General features: G+C 45.1%; 1 protein-coding gene across 8 annotated transcripts in view; it reads left to right on the plus strand.

Moving 5' to 3' along the window:
- ANKS1A (ankyrin repeat and sterile alpha motif domain containing 1A) overlaps positions 1–26,884 on the plus strand; it is a 167,210-nt gene that overhangs the window by 119,532 nt on the left and 20,794 nt on the right. The window lies entirely within an intron of this gene.

A 26,884-nucleotide genomic window follows, 5' to 3' on the forward strand; every position in this document is an offset into this window, starting at 1 on the left:
GGGGGGGGGAAGGGTGGGAGGGAAAATAACCATTTTTTTTAAAGAAAAATAAAGGGCATAATACAACTTTCCTTGTTTTGCAGTTCACCTTTAAATCACTTGTATATCTAAGGTTAGTATTGCTACATCCAGAGTATGGTGGTATAGCATGAAATGTGTGGCTAATTTCAAGTTAAAATCAGCATCAATGCCTCCACTGTGTGCTAGCCGGGAGCGTTGTCCTGGAGGTGGAACTCACTCCTTATAACTGCAGGGTTCTAGTCTGCTCTTGATTTGATTAAGAGAAACACAGCGGCTTTGCTGGAAGAAAGGGTGTTCCAAGGGGAATTGTAGACAGTGAACAAGTAAAATAATGTATTTGCAAATGGAGAACTTCTAAAATGGTGCGCACTGCTCAGAAAGTCAGTAGGGCTAGTTCAGTCTTCTGTGCTGAGAGGGAGTTGGTGGTGCTCTCAGAACTGCTTTCGTGCAGATGAAAGTGGTTTATAATACTGGGGTGCTAGATTACTGCAGTGAGTTTGACAAAGGCAGATTCCAAAGCACTGTGCATGTGAGGGAATTAATTGTGTTTATGGTCTGAGTGAAGCCTTTCACCCACTTGTGAGCCTGGAACACAGCAGCTGTTCAGCGCTGCATGAGGTACTTTGGGAGGTGAGGGGGAGAGGTGGGAAGACTCGCCTTCCCTGTAGTTTCAACTGGAGAATTTAGTGAGGCAGAAGATAATTACCTGGTTGGGTGGTAGGCTGGACTACAGGATAAACATTCCTGTGAATGACATGGGGCCTGGAAGGTGCACTTGTATACTGTAAATATAGCACTCTTACCCAGCAGATTTGCTTCCTGTGAGTATTCAGTCAGGTCTCTCTGCTTCTGTGACAAATGACTTTTTCTTTCCCTTTGCCTCTGGTTAGCTCTGCAGAGCCAATGCAGCTCTAAGACGGTGTCAGATTTTACTGTAGCTCATGCGTCTTCAGCGGAGTGTCTGCACTGGCCACAGCGTGCTATCCATCTATCCATCTCCAGGTGGACATTTTGTCTCAGCCCCTCATATGTCGGTCTTTTCCTATGACCATAGATCACTCTTGTCTTTAGCGTCTTTCTTTGTTTCCCCCGTGTAAGATTTTTCCCCTCTGTTTGACTTTCTGTGAAGGTTATAATTAGTTTGTTTGTTTGTTTAATTTTACTCTGACTTTTTTTGTGCTGCTTGGCTATCCTGTGTAAATGAAACGGTCCCATTGTAGGCTGTCTGCAGTACCTTGGACAGCTCCGCCAGCAACAGTGCGTAGATAGAAAAATTATCAGCCTTTGCCAGTTTCACCAGGACTGTGTAGTTTGAAGAAGCTGTGTGTCCATTAACCCTTCAGCTTCCTGAAGCACTGGACGCTCCTATGTTTCAGGTAGTGTTCACATTAGCACTGTGCCTAGTGGTGAGAACCGGGCTGGGGCTCAATAGGCTCCATCCAAAGATTTGACATTGATGTGAGATGGGGCAATTTGATTGACTTCTGTGCTGCTTTACTCGTGTAAAATACATACCTGTTGTGGGCCGTAAGACTTACTGTTCTTGCAGGCTTGTGGTGCTAGCATCTCTGCACTTTTCTTTTATTGTTGCTAGTGCTGCATTGTGTGGTTGCTCTAGAGATGGTAATGGGTCCCCTGTTCAGATAATTTGGTGGTGGTTTGGCTTTTGTGAAATGGGTGGCTGAGCCTCAGTCTAGGCCCTAGTGCGTAGGTGACTCTGTCCCCACACCACAGCTACCAGGCGTGGCACTAGTTGACACTATGGTGCTAGTCTTTGTACAAAGGGCAAATGTTGAGTAGGCATAGAAGTGAACTATCCTCTTGTCCCCCAGAGAGGATCCCTTGAAGTCAGGGTTGGGCACATAAGGGGAAACTCTTACTCCTGCTGTGCCTGTCTTGAATGACTAGAGTCCTTCGCTCTCTAGAACTCAGCCCAGCATAAGGTAGCAAACAATTGAATTTAAACCCTAGCTACTGGTGTTTCTTCTTTGTTACTTGTCCCTCGTTACCAGTGAGCAATTAGTGGGATCCATGTTAGGGCTGGGTTGCCTTTCCTTTGACTGATTGGAGCTTGAAGCTGGTACAGTAAGCACACTAGGAATGTACAGGTCTTAAAATTCTTCTCCACTTCTTGTTCCAATTTGTTTTCTTGATGCTCATTCATAGTGCAAAGCCATCAGGCACTGTACATATGAGGGACAGATTATTTAGGAGTATTTTTTCAGTGATGGATTTGGACTAAATCAGATTGAATTATTAAAGAGGTGGTAAATGATAGCGTTTGGAAGTCTAACGCAATGGAGTTCTCAAAGGTTTCTGATGTGTTTGTTAGCCCGCACAGAATCAGCCTGTACGTGACTTTTCTCCATAACTGAAGGTTTCCTTTACTAACCAGCCTAATTTTTCAGCTCTAATGAAGAATGTTTCAAACTGAAGAGGGATTTTTTTTTCTGGAGTTCTTAAGTAGTTTTTATGTGAGGATTAATCATGATTAGAGCCTCAGAAGTGAGCCTCAAAATATTCAGTGTGAAGAGTAGCAAAGAATGCTGGGTAGTGGCTTACAAATTGCCAGATGGGCTATGAGGCTAATTAAGTTTTAGTAACAAAAATTAAAAAGTTGGCATCTTTTGATATTGAAATGTTCTTGTTGCTTATATTAGATGCTGCATCACATTATCCAAAGTAGATCATGTTGCAGTTTTGTTTTAAGTATGCAGAGAATGTTTCCCTGGATGCCTTAATCCCCAGGTGGCCCATTTGTGAGCAGATAACAGGCTCTTAAATATTGGGTAAGCAAGAAAACATCAGAAAAACAAACAGTTACGTGTGGAGCTGCTGTCATATGGTTATAGTGTCCCAGAGCATCTATTTAGTCTAATTTTCCTTTGAAAGGTGTTCAGTTTACAGCCCCGGTTTAAAGGAGACTTTAAAAAAAATATTCTAACAAAACTACAGCCTGTCCTGGGGTGACAGGAAGTAAATCCAATCTGTGCTTGTACAATTTCATTTGGCAGTATTACTTCGTTTGAGCAAAATTAAACATTACAATATGGAAGAAAATACAAAGCTGTTTCAGTGTATTCTAGAGCAGGGAAAACCATTTGTAGTAAGTTTCAGTGAATGTTGTGTGGAGTTGAGGGAGCTTATTTAGGGGTTGAGGAAGAAGGGTTATTTGTACAACAGAGTTCATTGCCCGTGATGGTAAGATGACCTGATCACTGCAAATGGCTTTCCATGGGAAGAATGAGTAGAAGTAAAAACTCAATGAGATCACTTGAGCAAACAAAGGGCTCCCAAATGTCACCAATGTGCAGTTAAGAAAGAGGGTCTCTGGGTATCTCAGGGTGCGATCTCGTATCCGAGGCAATGTTGGCTGGGTCAGTACTTCAGTGGGAGTCCTTCAGGGAAAATCAAGGTAGTGCAGGAGCTGGCATCTCAGTAGGTGATGCCTTTCCCATTAAATCAGTACTGAACCAGCACCCCCTGTGGTGGCAGCAGAGACTGTGCTGTGACAGGGATGATTTGAAGAAAATGCAAAACCGGGGTCCTGAAAACCTTGGGCTGCCAAAACTCCTGTGATGCTTTTCAGAAAAGCAACATTAGGCCCCAGGTGTCCTAGTTGCATACCAGTTTGAGTAATTACTGTTGACCAACAATTGAGTTGGATCAAGTATTCTTAATTTGTCATTCTAAACCACTGTGCAGCGTTGTTCGATATTTGCTTTGATCCAACGATGGGTGTGAAATGATTTCTGAGTATGTAGCATGTTAATCATTTTGGGAAGAAAGGTGTTCCATGAACGTAATAGATTTTGTGGATTAGATGTTACTGATCTAATCTGGGAAGGCAGGATGGCTCAGAGGGCTGGGATTGAGTTTTTGTGGAGTTTCCAAGAATAGCGATCACATTGCTTTCACAAGACCAGAGATCAGTAGGTGACCCACAGCCAGCCTCCCTCGCTGGTCTGCAGATGTACAATCAGCCGTATTGCTGCAGTATAGTAACAGCTCTGTGAAAATCATATTTCCACTAGCGTAGTGGGGAATCAATGCGAGCTGAAAGGAGGTGGTCAGTTAGTCTGGGAATCGGCATGTTTTCCCCTCTCAAGGTGCACTTATGCCTTTTAATGAGTGGTGCTGAACACAAAAAGAGTCTTTGGAGAGCTCTCTTTCCCCAGATTTATCAGGAGGAGACAACAGTGTGAAACATAAACTGTAATGTGAGCCATGAACCTTTTATAGGTTTTCCAATAAAAAGAAAAGATGGAGTCCATTTTAGTGAAAAGCTGTGATGTACTGCAACTGAGGAGTAGAGATTTCTCCCAGTGGCTCTGCTTTTACGGCTCTGGTTTAGGAAAGGAAAACCTCGCTTATAGCTATGTGTAGAACCTGGGCTTTCTATGTCAGGAGGCTGCTTGGTTTCTGCCATTGCTCAGTCCTATTTTGATGAGAGCTGGTGAAATATGACATTAACTGCATAGAATTATAGTCAGTCTCTCACCTGAACACAGGATGGATTTGATTTAAATCATTAGTCAGGATTTAATCATGGATCTCCATATAAACATGCATTCTTATTGGTTGTTATAACCTTAATATATGTTCCTCACAACTCGGATAGATGTAAGTTTTGTTTTTGGAAGGTACACACTATATTTTTAAGTGATTTATTTTGAAAACTTTTCTGATTAGTTTTACAGCTATATCAGAAAATGATTTGTTATTTCATTTACCAAAGGTAATTGAAGCAGATATTTATGAAGGCATTGAGAGGTGAATTATCTCCAATTCAGCAGGTAATCATTAATATTTGGTGGATTTTCTTGCCATGCTGTATTAGGAAGAGAACATCACCAGACAGACATTTTAAATTGTTTTATTTAACTAAAACAACAATGTTATTTGTTCTGTTTCTTCAACAGCAAACATATAATAATGTAACAAAACAAGCATAGAATTTAATTTAAACATTCAAGTTTTTTAAAATCAGGTTTGTTTTTGTTAAAATTGTTTAACTAAAATAGTCAAATGAAATATTTAAAAAGAAAAAAATTAAATTGTCAGGTCAATGTGAGAAACTTAAAATATTGGCTTCTGTAGCTAACTCAGTCGTCTTCACTTTCATTTTCCTGTTTGTTCATAATCTGGAAAAGAAAAACAAGCTTTCCTGCTTTTTCAGGTCCCAAACAATTTCTCAATTTGGAACAAATTAGTCCAAAGGAAGAAAATATTCTTTCTACGCCAGTAGAAGAAGCTATTGCTGTTAAAAGTGAAATTATCACTTCAACAGTCTCTGAATCCAGGTGCTTAAGTGACTTCCGCCAATTCACTGGTGTGACTTTCTTTAAAACATCAGCAGCAAACATATATTTCTTGAATGGTTCTTATTCCCAAAGTGGGTCTCCTTTACGTCCTGCTGCCATTATAGGTTTTCCCTTCTAGTGAGAGAATCATATGGTAGACCTCAAATCAATGAAGGTTACACTCAGAAAGACCTCAAGAGTTCTGGAATATGCTGCTCAAACAATTTCACTTTTGTTTCTACTGCCTGTCTCTCCCTTCTCACATTTATCTTCAAACTTCTTTTCCTTGTCTACATCTATTCCGCCCCCAACAATCTTCTATTCACTGAACTTTTTGAAACTTTGCACTTTTAGAGAGAGGTAAGGGATTGACTCTGTGTACACAAATTTGCAGAGGAACAATAGGGTTGAGGTCTGTTATTTCTCACCATTATGTACTATTTACTTAAAAACATTTTTGCTGTTAACAAGCATGTTATCTCTGGAGACACAAATCCACAGCTGGAGAATTGCAAAACTAGGCATCTCTGATGGTATCTTCTAGACTGAGCACTGAATCCCATTGGGTAGATAGAAAGATTAACCTAAATAATCTATACGGAAGCCCTTGAAACCGCATAAGATTGGGTCCCCTAATCCATGAACTATTGGAACTCATTTACAAAACTTTTTTTAAACATTACATGAATATATTGTCTCATACTATAGAATTAGAATTTAAAATCTGTATTCCATGATGAGATCTTTGAGCTATAATATATCTTAATTAAAACTATCTTTAGATAGGCTTTTTCCTCAAAGCATTTTATCAAAAAAAAATGATTTTAAATTAAAAAAAAAATCCAATTTTTGAATATATTTTTTTAAATAATTGATTTTTATCCACCCTGCATGAGCACTATTTGTAGTCCAGAAAGAAATGGGCTTTTGTGGAGGAACACAGATTTCTTTGGGGATTAATTATTTGTGGTTTTTCATAAACCAGCAACGACATATACAAAAAGTAAATAACTTACAGCTTGTGTATGTTTCCAAATATTGCAATTTTGTAACTTGTCAAATCTGCAAGATCAGACAATACTTGACCTAACATGTTAAGATGGGGGTAACAGTAATAAAATAGAAGACGGACATGAATAGCAAGATGTATGCAAAGTTGTTGTAGCTGTGTCAGTCCCAGGATATTAGAGAGACAAGGTACCCTTAAATTCCTAGAAGAATTGTGGTCTGGGTTCGTCTTAAGAGTTCTTTATAGTAGGTGGTGTTGAGAGTTGTCGGTTGGTCTCGCTAACATAGTCATCGTGGTTGAGGACTATGATGGCGTTCCCTTAGTCTGCTGGTTTGGTCACTACCAGGAGTTTAAGGATATCATCAAATCTTTACCCAAACAACTCCAAGAGAAATGCTACAAACTCATTCCCTACGAACTCCCTCAGAGATCTTCTACATGCTTCCCAAGATACACAAAGAAGGGAATGCTGGCAGAACTATCATATGCTGGCCGCAGCCCTCTTACTGAAGGTATATCAAGACTCATGGAAACCATCCTCAAACCACTCAGTGCACAAAGGGCCGACTTCCTCACGAACCCCGCAACATTAACTACACTCAGAACACCATTCTTGTCACCATGGATGTCACTTCCTTACCCACAAACATCCCTCACAATGACGGCATAACTGCCTGTCTCAAATATTTACAAGATAATGGACAACGCTCAGATATCCACCCAACACAAATCACCAAACTCATCCGTTTCTTCCTCACCCATAACAATTTTACATTCAACAAAAAACCTTCTGTCTAAACGATGGGGTCAGCCATGGGTTCTAGGATGGCTCCTTAATATGCTAACCTCTTCATGGGCACCTTGAAGAATTTCTAGACAAATGCACCACGAAACCAATGATATACCTGAGAGATGTCAGTTATGATTTCATCCTCTAGACAAGGGGTCGGCAACCTATGGCACATGTGCCAAAGATGGCACACATGCCAATTTTTAATGGCATGCAGCTGCCTGCTGAGACTGTGTGCCATTAAAAATCCTGCCTGCGCAGCAAGCCGCGGGGTCCGCGGTCCTGGGCCGGAGTGCTGGCCTGACCGCAGCAAGCCGCTGCCCCCTCCCCCGCCTTCTCTGAGAGCCCTGCTGCTGCACACACAGTGCTCTGGGGGCCAGGGCTGCGCACTCCTGCAGGGCAGCATTTGGTTCCGTGGGGAGGGAAAGATGCTCCCCGCTCATCCGGAGTCTTGCTGCCGCGTGCACAGCACTCTGAGGGGCGGAGCAGGGCTGCGCATGTGGGCGGCGGGGGCGGAAGGGCTCCGGATCAGCAAGGAGCCTCGTGGTAAGGGAGCTGGCGCCGGGGGGGGAACAAGTCAAGGAACAGGGAGCAAGGTGGGTTGGAGGGGGGGGTGGGATCCCGGGGAGGTGGTTGGGGTGGGAGTCTCTGGAGGAGGCAGTCAGGGAGCAGGGTTGGATGGGGCATGGGAGTCCCGGGGTCTGTTTGGGGGGTGGATAGGGGTCATGGCAGTGAGGGGACAGGGAGCAAAGAGGGTCCTGGGAGAGCAGTTAGGGTGTGAGCGGGTCTCTGGAGGGGGTGGTCAGAGGACAAGGAGCTGGCAGGGTTGGATGAGTCGGGAGTTCTGGGAGGGCTGTCAGGAGGCAGGAGTGTGGAGAGGGGTTGGGGCAGGCAGGGAGCAGGGGGGGTTGTATGGATCCAGAGTTCTGGGAGTCCTGTCAGGAGGTGGGGAGTGGTTAGATAGGCATGGGAGTCCAGGAGGTCTGTCTGGGTGCGGGGGTGTGAATAAGGGTTGGGGCAGTCAGGGGACAGGTAGGGGGTAGGGTCCTGGGGGGTTGTCAGGGGATAAGAGGCAGGGAGGCTTAGATAGGGGTGGGGTCCCAGGAGTGGGTAGTTGGGACAAGGAGCGGGGGGGGTTGGGGGTTCTGGGGGAGGCAGTCACCCAGCCCTCTGCCCTGAGCCCTGTACCACCCAGCGCTCTGTTGACTCCTTCACCCCCTCCCCCATGACCCCAGCCCTGTCTGGCACCCCCACACATACCCAGCCTCCCTACCCTGACACCTGCACCCTCCTCACATGCCCCTAGCCTTCTGCCCTGACTCTTGCACCCCCCACATCCCCAGCCACCCCCATCCCATGCACCCTGGCCATCCCCACCCCCACCCTCAGCACCAAACGGGAGCCCCTGCACCCCTCACACCACATGGGAGCTGCCCATGTAAGTGCTCCCACACCCAAACCTTCTGCCCCAATCCTAATCCCCCTCCTTCATTCTAGCTCCTGTCCAGACCCTTCAACCCCCAGCCCTGTGCTCGATCCACTCCAACTCCCAGCTCAGTGCAGAGAGAGGAAGAGAATGGACCAGAACCAGGGAGAAGGTAGGTACCCACTGTATGTGTGCAGGGCCGGGACCCCAGACCGGCAGTAGGCTGAGCGGGTCCGGCAGCCGGGATCCCGGCTGGCAGGAGCCGGAGGATGGAACCCCTGAGCGGCAGTGGGCTGAGCCGCTCAACCCACTGCTGGTCTGGGGTCCCGGCCACCAGCTCAACACAGCCTGCTGCCAGTCTGGGGTTCTGGCTGTCAGACCCTTCCCGGCTGGGTCCTGGCCACAGGCCCCACTCAGCCCACTGCCGGCCTAGGTGAACAGAATCCCAGACCGGCAGCGGGCTGAGTGAGTCGGTGGCGTAAGATCAACTTTTTAATTTAATTTTAAATGAAGCTTCTTAAACATTTTGAAAACATTGTTTATTTTACAATACAACACTAGTTTAATTATATAATATATAGACTTGTAGAAAGGGATCTTCTAAAAAACATTAAAATGTATGACCGGCACGCGAAACCTTAAATTAGAGTGAATAAATGAAGACTCGGCACACCACTTCTGAAAGGTTGCCAACCCCTGTTATAGACAGTCAAGTGAAACTCCCTCATAGATTTCCACCACAATTTCAGCAACCACCACCCGTCCGTTAAACTCTTTGGAACACTCCCACGCTAGTATAAGCTTCTTGGACACCATGATCAGTGTCAGCAGTGGAACGCTACGGACAACTATGTACAAAAAACCCACGGATCACCCCACCCACCTTCATAGATCCAGTAACAACCCCTAACACACCAAGAAATCTGTTATCTACAGCTACGCACTCAGATACCACGGAGTGTGCTCCAAGGAGGAAGTCAGGGATATGCATCTTAACATACTCAAAATCGTCTTCACCAAACAAAGACATCACACCAGAGAAGATCACATAATGGATCAGGCCGCTCAAATGTCCTCAGAACCAGCTTAAATACAGAAATAAAACCTCCTCTGACTGTATACCTCTCGTTGTCACCTACCACTGCACACTGGAACACATACGGGGTATTGTCAAATAATTATAACCCAAACTCAATGGGGATCCCATCCTGAAAGAAATCTTTCCTGAGCCCCCTCTTCTGGCCTTCAAACAACTTCCCTCCCCCGACCTCTCCAAGCTCATTATCAGAAGCAGGCTCTCCACAGACCAAGACACATCAGCTCAAAGCGACACTAGATCCTGTCAGAAGAAAAGAAGCATAACCTGCAGACCTACCTCAAATACTACAGTGATCAATGCACCCCACAACGCACCTTTCAAGATTCATGCATCTTAGACATGCCTGCTACATCATGTAGTGTATCTCATCCAGTGCACTAAATGCCCCAATTACAACTATGTGGGTGAAACCAGACAATTACTATGTTCTTGAATGAACTCACGCAGGAAAGTGGTAGACACAAACTCCCTATTACCTGTGAAAAAACACTTTCCACAAAGCGATCACTCTGTATCTGACTCCTCAGTCCTCATCCACAAAGGAAACCTGCACAACACTTTCAAAAGATGAGCTTAAATTAATAATTTTGCTAGTCACTGAAAATCAAGGTGTTAATAAAGACTTTGGATTTCTGGCTTATTACAGCAATCTGTAACCCACTAACTCTGCTTTTTGTCATATGACTAAAGGGGAGTTAATGGGGCATTCACCTTTAATGGTCCCTTAGCGCATAGTTTAGCATAAGTAGTTAGAATATCTGTTCAACCTCATATTTAGCTGTGACCCTTTTAGTACCTTTTCCAGATCTGAGAAAGGGCTCTGTGGGTCTCATACACAAACAGAAGTTGGTCCAATAAAAGATATTACCTCACCCACCTTGTCTCATGAATAGGGAGAGAAAGGGGGGAGGAGACTGGGCGTGTGGGCAGAAGAGAGAGTAGCTGGAATGCAGATCTGGCATTCTTTGAGCCATCCCAACATTTTTATCCTAAAGTATCTAGAAATGGGCTCCAAATTTCTTAGAAATCATATGATTGCTCTCCTCACCTGTAAGATTTTTTTCCTATGGCTGCAAACACAGACCAGTCCGGATGCCACTGCTCTGTTCTGGGCATAAGCCTGCTCTTCCCCTGCTGTAAAGCGATCATTACAACTCCAACTCTCTGTGGCAGAGTTAATCCCAGTTTAGTAGGTAAATAAACCTAGGATATAATAATCAGCTGAAGCTGAGCACTATTTAAACTCCTGCATAGAACCCCACAAATTTGATCTGTGTTTAATAATGTGCTGATAGCCTGAAAGCTTCCTCAAAGTTTCTCTTCACACTAGTGCCTCAGTTGCTGTTTCTCTTATTAGGAAACAATGCATGGCCTCCTATCATCATTTATAATCCCAAGTGTGTTCCTGTTTGCAATAGGGGGAAGACTCTGTATGTTCATGCTTATCACAGGAATACTGTTGCTTTAAGTTTAGGGACTAGATAGTTTGTCAGCTTGTTCTCTGCTGGTAGCCAGAAAAACTGAGGAGGGAGAGGGACTGAAAGCATTGATGATGTGATGAGTGGAGTTAAACGTAACCTTGGCACAGCGATGGATAGTATTTTAAGGAACACTGTCCCTAACAGGATGTTGCCTCTGCATATGAAGATTTGTAGGATTGAGCCCATTGTCACGTCTGTCCCAAAATGGTCTCAATACTTTAATTCCCTGTATATCTTGTTTTGTTAAATATTTCCTTGCTGCTTGCAACCCAAACACTGGAGCATTTTAAAAACCTTCAAGTGAAACTGACTAGTTTTATAGTGAAATGCACAAAGGAAACTTCGTGAATAGGTACACTAGACTTCGATAGCTATTTGGGGTTTAATCCAACAGGGCATTTGTAACACAAATGGTATGTTTAAAAAAAAAAAAAAAGGTCAGTTTTCAGTTTAGCAATGTAGTTCTTTTTGTTGTATTTTTCCGGGGCTGCTTTCTACTAGGGGTGGACCTGAAAATAGCAATCTCATGCCACTCATTTCAGGCTGCACTTAATCTGTGGTCTGAGGGGGAAAGGGTCAGAAATGGCTTTTGGCCTAGTTTTCCAGAATGAGACCTGAGTTCTTCCTTAAATGCTAGGATAAAGCCACGAAACTGAAGCACAGTTATGTCTCTGGAGAAGATGCCTTATTCTTCCTAGGGAGTGTTCTTACAGTAGCTCCATTTCAATAGTTCTGTGAACAATGCTGTAAAAGATGTTCACTGATCATTCGTCTTATTACTCTTCAGCGTGAGTCATTTAGTCCAAGAGGAAGGCCTTCCCTCCGTCACCCGTTCCCTAACCACTGTGCTTGCCTTCATGGCTGCATTTCTGGCTGGGGGCGGTTGAATTGTGAATTTCCTTTTAATATAGGGCTTTGATTTGGTAAGAAGCTTGCTTTACTAGGGAAGGATTTTAAAAAATAAAATGTAGTTTGCTCTTTCAAATTCTGCTTCCTTGATTTCTAGCGCACTGGAATATTTTCCTTGGAGAGAAAATAGTTTTGTTTTTTTTTAAATTTGTGTGATGGGTAAATCCAACCTAATTGCAGTTGCTAGTTGATTATAACTCAGTTGTATCATTCTGACCTTGCCCTAGCAAATGTAGCTTTGCAAATAGGATAGAATGCCAGGCAGACTTGCATGCCAAGCAGCATTCTTATTATAGTACTAATGAACCAGACCCATGGGCACATCCAACAAATCACTAGAAATGGAAGAACTTAACAGCTGCCAAAACTCAAGAGCTTCAAGGCAGGCTATTGCCTCATCCCAAATTTGGGGAGCCAGGTAGTGGGTCATATGAATAACACTCATAGAGATTAAATATAGGAGAGCCCCCAGTGGTTCATTCAATGTTAAATAGTGTGTCTAGCTTTAAAGAGCCAGACAGTTGTTTTTGACCAGTAATTGTAGTTATGTTAGGGAATAATCAAATATCATGCTTCAGGGCAGAAGCTAATCACATGGGTCAGGAAGGAATCTCCACCTCCTTAACCTCCATGTCTAGCACAGCATGAGTGGCCAGGTCCCTTATATTTCTCAGGTATTTTTAAAGGCTTTTTCCTTCCCCTGAAGTACTAAGTATTTGCAGCTAAACATCTTGACAGGTTAACATTCTGAGCCAGTGGAGGACATTTCCCGTTTCCTGGTCTTTGCACATTTGTACTGTGGCTGAATGTTTTTCAGTGCAACTATATTAGGATCTCGTGAAGAAAGTTAGCTTAATGGAATGAAGATTCTTTTTGCTCAGGCCTGGATTCCTGGAGAAAGCATAGAAAGCACCTAACTGTGATTCAATGAGACAGCGTCAGAAGCAGAAATCTGTTCTCCTCATGTAGTGCCTTGGGCTCACTGGACTTCGTTTTTTAATTGGAGGGCATTAAAGTTCAGGGTGTTCGCAAATAATTCAGAGTTCTGACATTAATTTAACTAAATGTAATTTAGTGTCGAATCAGATTAGCCTGCAGTGATCTTCATTACAGAAGCGCCTTCGTCTTTTCCTGTCCTCCTCTTTCGTGTATGTGTGAGCAGAATGCGGAGCTGAGGCACTGGCTTGATGGAACGGAGCTGAAATGCAGGTTTATTGAATATGTCTGCCAGGCTCTGTTCATTTTGGAATACACATTCCAGGCTTCCAGGCAGCACTGTTTGGAGAGGGCACTCGCTGCCGTTGAGAGAGGGTCGGATAGACCTAGAGCTGGCTTGTATGGAGCCACCACTCCTTCACTTTGAGAATCTGTTTACTTAGGTACTAGAAGACAGCGCTATTATCCTCCCCTGTGCCTGGGATCAGCATGCATCACTGGCGCATGGCCACCCCCTGACATCCTGAAACTGGGAATTCTAGGTCTGTTTTGCACACTCAGCTCATGTAACTCCCCTGCTCAGCATGCACCCTATTGGGCAACTGCCAGCCTTTTAACATGATCTGAGAGGCTCTCTGTCCTAAAGCGTTTTCTGTATTTGTTATGAAGCTTGTCATTCTACGGGAGCAATCTGGGAAAGACTTTTTACTTGTTCATTCCAAGAAAGTCCTACACTGAGTGATCTGCTGGCGAGTCCATATGTGTGTAAGGTTTTGTTGCTTTGACATGCCGTAAACATTGCCCATATTGGGGCTTTGAGCTAGTTACAACCATTGGGATAGCTGCATCAGTGGAAATGCCAAGTAAAACAGTCAATCTGCATTAGTGCTGCTTGTCCTGGTCTCAATCAGGAGTGAGCTTCACTGATGCAAATCAGTTTTTCGCCAGTCTACTCTGGGGGTTTGTACTGGGGCAGTTATGCTGCAGACTTGCCATTGAGGGCTGTAATAGGGGAAAATCCCCATTGTAGATAAGGACTCAGTACTGTATAATGAGGTGTCTCTTTGATTCAGTCTCTCCAAGACCCCATCTGCATGGGGAAATTTGCTGTCCTGAAGCCGTTTTCGATATATGGTCTTGTAAACCGTTTCAAGTAACTGTTTGCTGGTTGCTGTGGATGGAGCAAAAACAATTCCAATTTAAAGATGGAGGCCAGTGGGACTGTGCCTATTGCCTGAGATCTCAGATGGGGTCTGTCAGCTATTCTCTAGATTAGGCAGTAATCTGGAGCTGAGCAGGTGTTTTTTGCCCATGTACAAGTGGATGGCAGCATTGTCACCTGAAATGGTTTTGATTTATTTTACAGCATAGCTGGTGCCCAAGCCAGCATTAGCCAGGTTATATGGCATTATCTATCATTCCTCACCAGTGCTAATGTGTCAGGAACACGCTTTTGCTGAATGGTAATACAAGGTGCTTCCTACCAGATGTTTGTGGAGGGCTTTGAAATAAAAGGAGAGGAACTTGGTCATTAGACTGATTGTGGTGGCCTGGATGAGTCTGCTTGAAGATGTGTGGAATTGAATCCTACTTTCATGCTGCATAACTGCTCTTCGGAAAGGTATCTGAGCGAGCCTCGATTCATGCTGTGAAATGGTATCTTTTTGACAACTCCAGTGAGCTCTGAGAGTGCAGCTTTGATAGTCAAGAGTTTTACTTTTCTCCTAGACGGTGTGTGTAGTTTGTCCCCTGGAGGGAGCAACATGACTCATTCAGCCACTGAGTGATCAGTGAAATGGCACTAGGGCTTTGGGCCAGAAGAACCTTTGTGCAAGCTACTGGGTAAGGTGGATCAAGCAACGCCACAGTAAGTGTCTTGAGTGAGGGTTTTATAAACCTTATCTAGGAAATTGAGTGGCGTTGCAGGGAAGCAAGTTATGTAATGGGAGCTCATGTGCTGGAAACGGAGAGAGCAGGAGAAGGATCTTAATGAGGGAGACTCTCTTTTTAGCAACAACCCACACACCAGTGAAGACATGACCTCTTATTTATATTATGGTAGCATTTTTAAGCCCGCAGTCTTGGGGCGTGACCCCGCTGTGCTTGGTGTTTCACAAACACAGATCAGACTAGACTGGCCCCAAAGAGCTTATGACATACGTTGAATCCCTATATAAAGATCGCTTATGAAGTGACTGTGAGCTGTTCACCAGGACATTTATTGTAGGCCATGCTCCGTCCCAAGGCATTAGATTAAGCAGTGAATTGAGGATGTAAAGTGCTCCGTATTATCTTACTGAAGCACAGGGTACCCTATGTCACTGGGTGTGCTGTCCGGGGGCCCAATCCTGCCTTGTCCTGAGCGCCCATCAACTCCTGCTGAAAATGGTGATTGTCGAGGATACTGTACCTGTGGCGGAATCAAGACAGTAGGAGAAGCATTTCTCTGTCCATCTTGCCACAAGTTATCAACCTTTGGTTCTGTGTTTTATTTCCCTCTGCTTCTTCCTCTATTGATGTCTGTAGTTGTAGTTCAGGATGCGCACGGGAAAGGAAACACATTTAGTTGAGGGCACAACAGTAGAGCCCTGGTTATTCACAGAGCGTTGATTGCAGAATGGCTAATACACAGAACCCCATAAGAGAGCTGAAATTAGCATGCAGCCATTTCATTTTTGCTTCATTTTTTTCCCCATACACATTGGAATTGTTAAAGTGGTGATGGAGGGAATTAGTCATGGTTGTCAACTTCAGGCAATTTCATTGAGGGGAGGAAAAAATTAACTGCCTTAATGGCATTTTTAATGCTTATTGGCCCCCGAGCTACTAATTAATTGAATGTAAGTATTCTCTGAACTGCCAGTTTTGGTCCACCCACTTTGCTTGGGAAAATCCACTCTGTGTGATGGGTGGCACTAACTTCAGATTGTTGGTGGCAAACTTTTAATACCTTCAGACTCTCTGTACCAGCACTTCTAGATATGCACTGGGAAAGCAAGTGGTTGAGGGGAAACAGGATCTAGAAAATATGGAGGAGTGTGTCCCAGTGGTTAGAGCAGGGATGTAGGCACCAGAGCTTTTGGGTTCTAGTCAAGACACTGCCACTGGTTTGTTGCAATAAATCATTCAGGGCCTGATTTTCAGAGGTGCCGAGCCTCTAGCTGCCTTCAGTTGGAGACATGAGTGTTCAGCACTGGTAAAAATCAAGTCCTTAGCCTCTGTTTCTTTTCCTCCATCTGTCAAATGGCAGATAGTGCTGCTCCCTGTGTTTTAAGCAGTGAAGGTCTTCGGTGAAAAGCTATGAAGTGCTTAACTGTTGTACTAAATTTTAACTGATCAAAATGTGTACTTGTATCTAGGACAAGCTGCCAGTTAGCTCATTAACAAGGGTGAGGCTGATTTTATTTTGTCAAGCAAGGTGTAGTAATAATTAGCGCTTCTATTCTCCAAGTGCAAAACCTCTCCACTCTTCTAAGAAGCAGGCATATACCACTATTCCCATTTGAAGATGAGGAACAGAGACCAAGGGGACACTGTGATTTCCCTGAGAGCACAGAGGGCGTCCGTGTCAAAGCCAGACTTAAGGACTCCGAGTTCTTGGCCTCCAGTTCCATGTTTGGATGGGTTTGCACACCCGTGCTGCTCAGGTGAAGCGTGATTGCATGAGGCTAAATGTGAAGCTTCCATAGCCTGCTGGAAAGTATAGCTTTCATGGCAGTAACCTCAGACGGATGCCAGGGCAAGCTATTTCCTTCTGAACTGAATCGCAGTATTGTCATGCTCCCTGAAATAGCTTCCCTTTATCCAATCTTTCCAAATTCAGCTACTTCCGTTACATTCAGAATGCTGTCCTTTAAGATGCTGTTGGACCCTGCAATTGAACAGTTTTTACGGGCCTGGCAGCAGCAGCAAATAGCAGCTCAGACAGCAGAGCTCAGAGCTTCAGATATTCTTGTGGGGCTTGTAATTGATGCTGCTGCACTAGAAACTGGTGGGTTATGCAAAGTACTTCGGTTTGTTACTGAAGTGTGGCTGGCGTGGAGATCTAGAGTCAGGTTGTGATGCCATGTGGGGAGTTTGTGTAGAGCCCTGTTTGCTGTCCAGAAGGGACATGGCAGATGTGCTCGGTTCTGAGTGTGCAGCAGTGAAGTGAAAGTGCTTCTATCCACTCTGTGATGAGAGTGGGAGGCAGTGCAGTTTCAGCTGAAACAGAGAGCCGCAATGTCCGGGCCTTCGGAGGTGGCAGGGTTGGGATTTCTGATGACATCACACACTGCCTTCCTCCAGAACAGAATTTGTACTTTCCAAACACCTTGAGGTGCTCTTCGTTGGGTACTCACCAGCTTTCCTGGAGTTGCAGAGCTATCCAACAGTAGGCATGCAAAAAGCAGCTATAGACTTCAGGTACAGCAGTCTGTGTAGCACTGTGGTCTATGTGGGATGAGTTTGCTATCCTCAGTTCAATTCCCAGCAAACAGATCACTAAAAAACCCACAACAGATCACAAACACCACTGCAGCCAGCAATAATTTTCCCTTTTGGTAGTCTTAGCAAGGCCCATGGAGTCTGAACTCCCCTGTCATCCCTAGGGGAGCTCCTTCCAGGTCCGAATTGCTGGTGGAATGGTGTGGAGGAAGCTTGCTTTGGCTGCCACCTGTTCTGTATTTGTGCTAAGGATAAATGGAGGTCTCAGGCCAGTCATCTGACATCTTTTCCCAGTGCTAAGTTCATAAAGTCTGTCAAGTTTCCATCTTCAAATTTAATGGAAATGATTTCACCAGCAGGGTTTATCATGTCTCTCAAAGAAAAGTGACATAAAGTGGTAAGTCTAATGGCTGTGCAGTGACCTCAGATTGAGGGTGGGCATTGCTCTGTTACTATTCATGCTGGTTGGTGAGTTAACAAATGTGTAGCATCTTGGGTAGAGAACTGGTCAAGCAGCCAAGTAACACTGCAGAAAGTGAATCAGTAACAGCAATAGTAGAGATTCTGGACAATGCAGATTTACCTCTCAAATGAAGAATAAAGGCAAGGGGGTTGCTTTGACTCCTGTAATGACTGGACCAGGCTGTCTTTTCCATTTGCTGGATCCTGTTCAATCTGGCAACATTACGATGAGGTTCCTCATTTGCTATTTTAATAGTTAGCATTCCCTATGCCTGGTCTGTCCTGCCATCCAGGGCCTGTCTTTGGTGTGCAGGCTTGCTGACAGAAGCAGAGGTCATATTAGTGCGAATGTAGCTGAGCAGCTGGGACTCATTAAACTGTACTGCTGTCTGGATGAGGCTACACGTCCGACGCCCAACTCCTTTTGCCTTAAGCTTTTCCTTGGCTGGAGGAGGATAGAATGAGGCCAGACTGTGCGTAAGGCGCAGCATGTGAAAACTGGGTAGCTAAGTGCTTGCAGAGTTCCCTGTTGGAGGAGAAATTCTGGCAGATTTCAGCAGCTTTGCTTTTGCCATTTCACTTTGGGGTCACTAAGCAGCAAGGGGAGGCTGTCTTGGCACAATGTGGTCTTTGACTTTGTGTTCTTCCTGTTAATGAGACACCTGAAGATTTACAGGCTGTCTAATTACAATGCAATACATCAAGCGTGACTGAAGCAGACACTCTCTTCAAAAGCTTGTACTTCCATAGGCAGGTCAGGTGCACAGTTAGTGACTCATTGCTAAGCAATCACAGATTAGCATCTTCCTGGACCCTGCCCTGTAGCATATTGTCTATCTTCCTCTATATAGAAAGTACCTAGCAAGCTGGGAGCACTACCATAGTCTGTCTAATAAAGCTTAGTCCCCTGTGGCTGGGGGAAAGACAAAAGAGCATTTCAGTTGTCAAGATGATGAAAGAGTAAAGCTGCTGTTTAAAAGGTGCTGTCATCAATGGCTTGTATTCCCATAGTCAGAACACCACTGGTGTGTGTGTGTGCACCCCCCCCCACACACCTATCTGTGCCAGTGTTCTCGCCCCAGGAAATGTTTGTATTGCATTGTTGGCTTTGGTGTGAAGGGGATGCTGCTCAGGTGTTCCAGTGCTCTCCCTTTGGACTTGCCTGTCGCTTCTTCTGGAGGAGCACAAAGCACTTCAGACATTGGGTTTAGGCTGAGCCTTGCCCGCACTGAATCAGATGGTTATTCCTACTGTACAGACAAGGAAAGTGAAGCAAGGACTAGGGACGTGATCTCCTGGTTCTCAGTCCTGTATCTGAACACTAGAAAAATCCTGCCTCTCCCCTGTCTGCTCAGTTCATGCTCTTTATGTCAGTCACAGAAGTGGTACGTTTCATTTTTATCAATAAAACCTGCAGTTGAGAAGTAGGCCTGTTCAGTGACATTCCGGTTCTGCCTGGCAAGAGAGGATTTCCAGAGGTTCTGTATTAAAAGCAGGCCGGGGGGAGATGTCCTTATACATATCATGGTCCTGTATTGGATTTCTGCACTCATGCAAGCATGCGTGTTTTAGGGACAGCTGCTAAACAAGCCATCTGTACTACAGGGGAAAAAATAATTTGTGACTTCTATTTCCTGATGGAACAGAACAACTCTATTCCTCCGTTTCCAAAAAGGGGGTGAGGCGAGGGGCTGGGCTCCTGCCATAGAATTCAGGTTTTTGTGCATGTTAGGGTCCACATGTAGCATTGAATGGTTTGCCTCACGCAGCCCGGAGAAGTTCATGAGATAAGAAGCACATGTTACCAGAAATCAAGTCTGAAGTGTGGGTTTTCCAGAAGTGTTTTTTATTGTAACTGGCATTTCTGGGCCTACTGCTGGAGGGAGCTTACTTGGTGGGCAGTGGGAACAGTAGGAGCAATGCAAGAGCCCTGTGAAAATGACTATTCCCAAACTTGTCCAGTAATGGTCTAGAACAGTCCTCAAAAGAACTAGCTGTAGTGGGTTGGGATCAAGGGGAGACTCTTATTCCTGGCTCCGATGCATATCTGCTCTGTGGTCTTTGGCAAGTCACTTGCACAACTTCTTCCACTGAAAGGGAGTCAGGCCTGTGACCACAGTGCAAGAACCTCTTCTTCTGTAACACAAGTGTGATGCTAACCTACTGGGCAGGAGCATGGTAAATATTATCAGGTGCTTTGGAAATGGAAAGCCGTGGATAACTAAAAAGTAAAGAATTTCCCAACCCACTTTAATAGTGATTGTAAATAGGGTTTCTGTATAGCTAGTGAAAGAAATGGCATCACTTTTTAATCAGATGGTTGTCTTCAGCATTAGGCTTAGAAATGCCCCTTGTAAATAAACTGTTTCAGTGTTTTTAGGATAAATAGTGCTTTTTTGCCTTGGGAACTACTGGATCTGGTTTTGCTTCTGTACAAGCCTTCCTCTGGGCAAAAAATCCTGATTGGTTTAGTCATGAAGTTTACTGGATTCCTCTTAAACTGAATTGAGGTGGAGAAGGAGAGACAGCACAGAGAAAGGAAAGGACTGAGGGAAAGGGATTCAACAGCAAGTGAGAAGCTTTGGGGGGTGACCTGGAAGGAGGTGATGAGAATGCCAGAGTGAGAAGAAGGAAGTCACAGCTGAGCTTGTTGAATGAATGTCTCTGGTGTCCTTGGGTAAATCTCACTCAGGGAGGGCTTTAGTGGGGATCAAGTTGTCGGACTCATGGGAAACAGTGAAGACAGAAACACAGTAAGGAATGTGGCTGAACTTAAGAACAAATTTGTAGTGGAGGAAGTATGGTCACAAGACTTTCTCCAGAGGTTCTCGGAGGACTTGTAGGTAGAGTGTGAGCTTGGGTTGGTGGGATGGACTTTTCACGGGAGAGTGAAGCAGAAGGATTGTACAGATCATCACAGGAGAAGGCAGGGCACAGGCTGGTACAGAGCCATACAGGAGACATGAGCACGGATGGATTAGAAACTATGGAAAGGAAATGGGGGAAGATCAAGGAGGTGAACCTGAAGGCATCAGCTGTGTATCTTGACAGAATGTTCCTGGTTTCCCTGTGGATAACGCATTACCATGGACAGTTGGGAGACTGAAGAGGAGCAGCTCATTCATTTGGTTGGCAAAAGGCTAAAACATTGTTAGCCTTTGTGTTTAATTATTTCCTTTAATGGCAGATTATTTTTTATTAGAGATGGAATCTGGATGGGTTTAAAGGACACTCCTGTAAACTGCGGATCACTTACAGGAAAGACCATAAAGATTGATTGGGAGCTGTTATGCTGTCCACTTGTTAAGTCCCCTTAATATGCAGATTGGCCCTGAGGGATTTTAATGCAACGCATACAAATGAGATGGTGAGGAGAAACAGGCTCTGTTCATAAAACATTAGGTTTTGTACTCATGCTTGGCTTGAGGGCCAACTCAACGTTCCTAAGCCTGCTCCAGCAAGAGGGGGCAAGTCCATTGCCTCTCAGGCTCGGCCCTCGCTTGGGAATCTTCTGCGTAAGGCATGTGTTCACAGCAGAATTATTTGCTACCAGCCCTGTGCTTAGACAGCTGTTGAGAGACTGGAAATGGGCTCTGTCTTTTGAAATGAGAATGATTCAAAATGTAAAGGTGGTCTGCATCTACATTAAAACAAAATAAGTGCAGCCATCACACTTATTTCATTCATTGGGGACCAAATAGCTCTTCCTGCTGCTTGAGTTAATGTCACTTGGGGAAAGGTTTGATGTCCTGTAAACCATGTCCTGGAGATTGTGTGCGTGCATGCATGCAGCTTGCAACAGTGGCACTGAATTCTTGATGGCCGAAGTAAAGGGTCTTGCCCCAGTGTTGGGCTAGAGAAGACTGAGCATGGTACTGGGAGCCAGGAACTCCTGAGTTTGAATCCTGGCTCTGACACCAGCTTGCTGTGTGAACTCAGGCAAGCCAACTGACCTCCTCTGTACCTCCGTAAGCTTTGAGAAACCCCAAGAGCGAGATCCTCCTCCTTGCACCTAAAGGCCTCATTTCTGGCTGGGCTGTGGAGATTCCAGACAACACCAGGAGGCTGCTCCAGCCCAGATCAGACAGGTGCAATGGTGACTTAAAGATCCCTCAGCTTCCTACTTTCCCCCCACCCCTGCCCCGAGACACAGCACAGAATCACACCCCACATGTGAGTGGAACAGCAATGGGTGGGTTCTAGCTGTAGGCCGTAGCTGTTCACAAACCTGGGTGTAACTGCTGCCCATGAGAGCAAAACCTGACTGCCCGAAGAGTTCTCTAACCCTGCTAATGTTTAGCCTTGTTTCCCTCTCAATTCCCCGAGCTGGTGCAAATTACATGGCTCCCCGGCCTGCTAATCTCAGAGAGCTTTTATGGTTTCCCACCCCTGCTCCTGCTCTTGCATCCCAGTGGAGACTGTAGGAGCTTAAACTCATGAAGAGCCTTTCTGTCCTTTTGACAGGGTTGTGTGTGTTTTACAACACAACAGTTCGCTATACAGAAGCCAGCATAAAAAAGAGTCCTTGTAGCACCTTCGAGACTAACAAATTTATTTGGGCATAAGTTTTCATGGTCTAGAACCCACTTCATCACATGCATGGAGTGGAAGATACAGGAGGAAGCTATATATACATAGTACATAAAAAGATGGGGGTTGCCTTATCAATTCTAACGAGACAATTCAATTAAAGTGGGCTATTATCAGCAGAGGAAGAATCGCTTTTGTAGTGTTCATCAGGGTGGCCCCTTTCAAACAGTGGACGAGAAGGTGCGAGTAACAGTAGGGGAAAATTAGTATGGGGAAATTGAGTTTTTAGTTCTTGTAATGACCCATCCACTCCCAGTCTTTGTTCAGGGCTAAACTGATGGTGTCCAGTTTGCAAATTAATTCCAGTTCTGCAGTTTCTCGTTGGAGTCTGCTTTTGAAGTTATTTTTGTTGTTGAAGAACTGCCACTTTTAGGTCTGTTGTTGAGAGTCCAGGGAGGCTGAAGTATTTTCCAACTGGTTTTTGCATGTTATGATTCTTGACGTCTGATTTGTCCATTTATTCTTTTGCGTAGAAGCCAGCATGTTTGTAACCTTTTGAAGGGTTTCCTGTAGTGCTTCCTATTTTGTTTTCCATTGCCAAACAATCAAACCAAAGTGCTCCATTGAGCCCTTGTTGCAGAGGCTTTGGTGTCTGTTAGATTTGCAAAGGATAGCTAGCTTTAAAAAGAAAGTTTGCCTGTGCTGACAGCTCACTACTCCTTCACATGCCTTCTGTACCATTGCTCTCTCTTTCTGAGGTGAAACCCCACAAAGGCAGGCATGAGAACTCCTCCAGATTCGGAGCAGCAGCTGGTACCAGAGAGCTGAATTCCTCAGTGCCTTTAAAAACTAACCTTTTGAAAAGCACGGAAGGAATGGCCCTGGTAAGCTAGAGGCTTTCTGTGCCAAGCTCTTTCCACTGTTTTAAACAGTGCTCACACACAAGTGCTCTGGTACTGTCGCCATCAGCTTCAGACACTCTTCTGCAGAGACCTGCTGCACCTGCATTTTCTGAAGCTTTAATGCTTTCTCTTTGCTGTAGTTGGAATGGGGAAGGTGTTCATCTGCCTTTCTGACTCCTGTACTGCAAGTGCTGAACCCCGCAGGGACCCCTGTTTTCCAGTCACTCGGTGACTTAATCTGCCACCATTGTTTTTAGTTAAATAATTCTCTGCAGCCTGACCTGAGGGCAGTGCTCCCAAATACATTGGACTGTGCATGCTCTTCAAAGCACTCCCTGTGTTCCTTTAAGTGTGATCTCTCTATTGAAAGGAATAGCTCTTCTTTTAAGGGTAGGGCCTGCTGCACTTTGTGCTGGGCAAAGCGAAGGCTGTAGCTGTCAGTATTCTCTGCTGTCATGAGCAGGGTACGTGGGGAGAGGGCTGGTAGTCTTCGTCATGCAGCACCAATGACTGCTGCCGTGTTGTGTGTGAGGAAACACTCTGGCCACTGCCACAAGAGCAGTCACTCAGCTCCCAGGTATTCAAGTGTTGCAGCTGCTTAAAGGGTACCTGATGAATTTAGTTTTTAAAACAAAGATCAGTCAGCTCAGCCCGGAAGAAGTCTGCATGTGCATGCACTGATACCCTACAGGCCCCTAAAACATGTTGTAGACTAATGAGGGGAGAGAGGGTCCCTTTGATAAACACTACATCCCGGAGCATACACTTGTAGGGTTTTGCCATATGCTGCAGATGCGTTGAAAGGTTGAGAACTGTCAGCACCTGTAAGCTGCTAACACACGCCCACACTGAGTGACTTGCTATATTTACATTTGTGTTTAATTTTTTTAAGATGGTGGTGCTATGCCACGTATCCTTCCACTGTGAAAATAGTTCCTCTAAAGGATGAGAGAAGGAAGAGGCTGTAAATGACCTTTTTTTTTCTTTTTTTTTTTTTTATTCCACCGCTTTGACTAGACTTTTCAGTCCCCCTTTCCCTTATGGTTCCCTGCACTACATGGACTCCTCTTGTCATGGGACACTTTCAGTGACACTGCAGCCAACTTGAGCTAGATTTTTTTATAAAAACGAACTCCGAAATAGCCAAGACCTGGCAGTTCAGCTTTAATCTGTGGCCAGCTCAGGAATGGGGAGAGTATGTCTGCCGCTGAAGTTGGTCTCTCCAGGTATACAGTGGTGTACAGCACCTAGCGTAATGGGGGACTGACTTTGATTGGGGCACTATTGCAATACGGGTCAGTGGTGTTAACTGGATATGGATCTTCAAGTAGCTGTTACAGTATCGCTATATCACTGATGAGGGAGACACATCTGGCCTTACATCTGCATGCTGCGGGTCTTACTGGATACTGACAGGCATGTAGTTTCTGATCAGTGAAGGAAGCACAGTCTGCATGTGCTCACTCTTGCATTCATTCCCGCTTTACACCGAGATAATGAGTTTTGTAAAGCAGTATCTAATGATGAAAGCCTCTGCACTGGAGAGGGCTGGATTGCCTCTGTCCCCATGGAGATGGATGATAGATTAGAGATACTGACCTTCCCTGGGTCTCCAGCTCTCACTAAAATAAATTCAGTTTATTCTCTTTGGTTCTCAAGAGAGCCTAGGCAGAGATGAGCTTCTCCTGCCTGTCAGTGTGCAGTGGTTCTGTTTATACGCAAAAGGGGATTGTTTATGCAGTAGGGAGATTTGAGTAGCTAAACCATGATCAAAGAAATGGCTGATTAAAACATCTACATAGGCAAGAGGAAGGTCCCTTATATCAGTGTCCTGAAATCTATTGGCTGCAAAGAGATACTGTGGAACAAACTGAATGAGAGAAGGGAGGGGGTAGCTGCATTCATCCCTTAATTGCTTCAGCAAGCACACTGCACACTCCAGAATTAACCCATCAATACACCTGGTGTCTTGTTTCACTTCTGCCTAGGCTGTCTGCTTGTGGTGGGCCGCATGGTAGGTATGTGACGCTGAGAAACCCACTGTAGGGGAGGCTGTCTGCGGAATTCCCCGTTCCTCGTGGGGGCATCCTGGGAGGGCACTGAAAAGCTGCAGCATGGCTTTTGAGTGCCAGCTGCTACAAGATCTCATGGGTATCAGCCTGGTAGAGAGTCCGTTATGGAAATCCAACTGAAACCTGCAGATGTTGTCAAGTGGCCCCATGGAGTGAAGGGGCTAGAGATGAAGCATGCTTAGTCAGTGCATTTTATTGCTCTGCCCCCTGGTGGAGTCATTCCTGTGAAACTTCGTGCATATTCCCCTGCTGCAGCCTCTGGGTACGTCTACACTGCACGATTATTTCGAATTAGCTTAAACCAATATTACAAAACAGATCTAATAAAATCGGTTTAGCGCGTCCACAGTGGGATCACGAAATCGATTGTTTGCGTCCATGGTCCAAAGCTACCATCGATTTCAGGAGCGGTGCACTGTGGGTAGCTGTTCCTCAGCTATCCCATAGTTCCCACTTCCGGGTTGAGAGCACAGTGCCTGATGGGGCAGAAAACATTGCCCCGGGTGGTGCTGGGTACAGCCTCACCCCTCCCTTTGTGAAGGCAGCAGACAACCCTTTGGCGCCTTTTTCCCGGAGTGCATTGAGCAAACGCCATAGCACAGCAATCATGGACCCTGAGATCACAAACGGTATCCTGACCGTTGTCAACACCTCGCGTACTCTCTGCCAGCAGCATTCAGTACACAGAGGGTGACATTTACAGTACTCAAGGAATTATTTATTTTACTTCTCTTTCACGTGCTGGGGGGGGGAAGAGACTGACGAGCTGTTCCGTGAACCACGCAAGACACCGTGTATTAAGCTACAGACATTGGGCGCTCAGCCAAGAATGCAAATAGTTTTCAGAGACTGCTGTGGAGACTGGTAGCTGTAGTCCTCATTACCCCCTCCCTCCCTCCATGAGCATCCGTTTGAGTCTCTGGCTTCCCGTTACGGTTGTCACGCACCGCTGTGTATCCTGGAGTTTTTTTTTCAAACGCTTTGGCATTTCCTGTTCTTTAACGGAGCTCTGATAAAACAGATTTGTCTCACCATACAGCGATCAGATCTAGTATCTCCCGTAAGGTTCAATGCAGGAGCTACTTTTGCATTTGAACTGCATCGCCACCAGTGCTGATCAGAGCTGGACACGTGAAAGCAGGAAATGTCATTCTAAAGGTCTCGGGGCTTTTCCTGTTTACCGGCACTCCGCATCCGAGTTCGGATTGCGGACCAGAGTGGTCAGTGGTGCACTGTGGGATACCTCTAGGAGGCCAATAATGTCGATTTCCGTCCACACAAACCCTAATCCGAGTTATCACTTTCGAATTTAGCGCTGCTCCTCTCATCTGGGAGGAGTTCCGAAATCGATTTAAGGAGCCGTTTAACTCGATATTAATGATGACGTCGTGTGAACGGGTACAGCGTTAAATCGGTATATCGGCCATTAAACCGATTTAAAGTCGCAGTGTAGACCTGGCCTCTCTTTTCTCACCTGGGAGCAGAGTAGAAAGGGTGAGGGAAGGTAACTATAACATAC

The sequence above is a fragment of the Chelonoidis abingdonii genome, chromosome 4 (genome assembly GCF_003597395.2).
Source record: "Chelonoidis abingdonii isolate Lonesome George chromosome 4, CheloAbing_2.0, whole genome shotgun sequence".
Lineage (NCBI taxonomy): Eukaryota > Metazoa > Chordata > Testudines > Testudinidae > Chelonoidis > Chelonoidis abingdonii.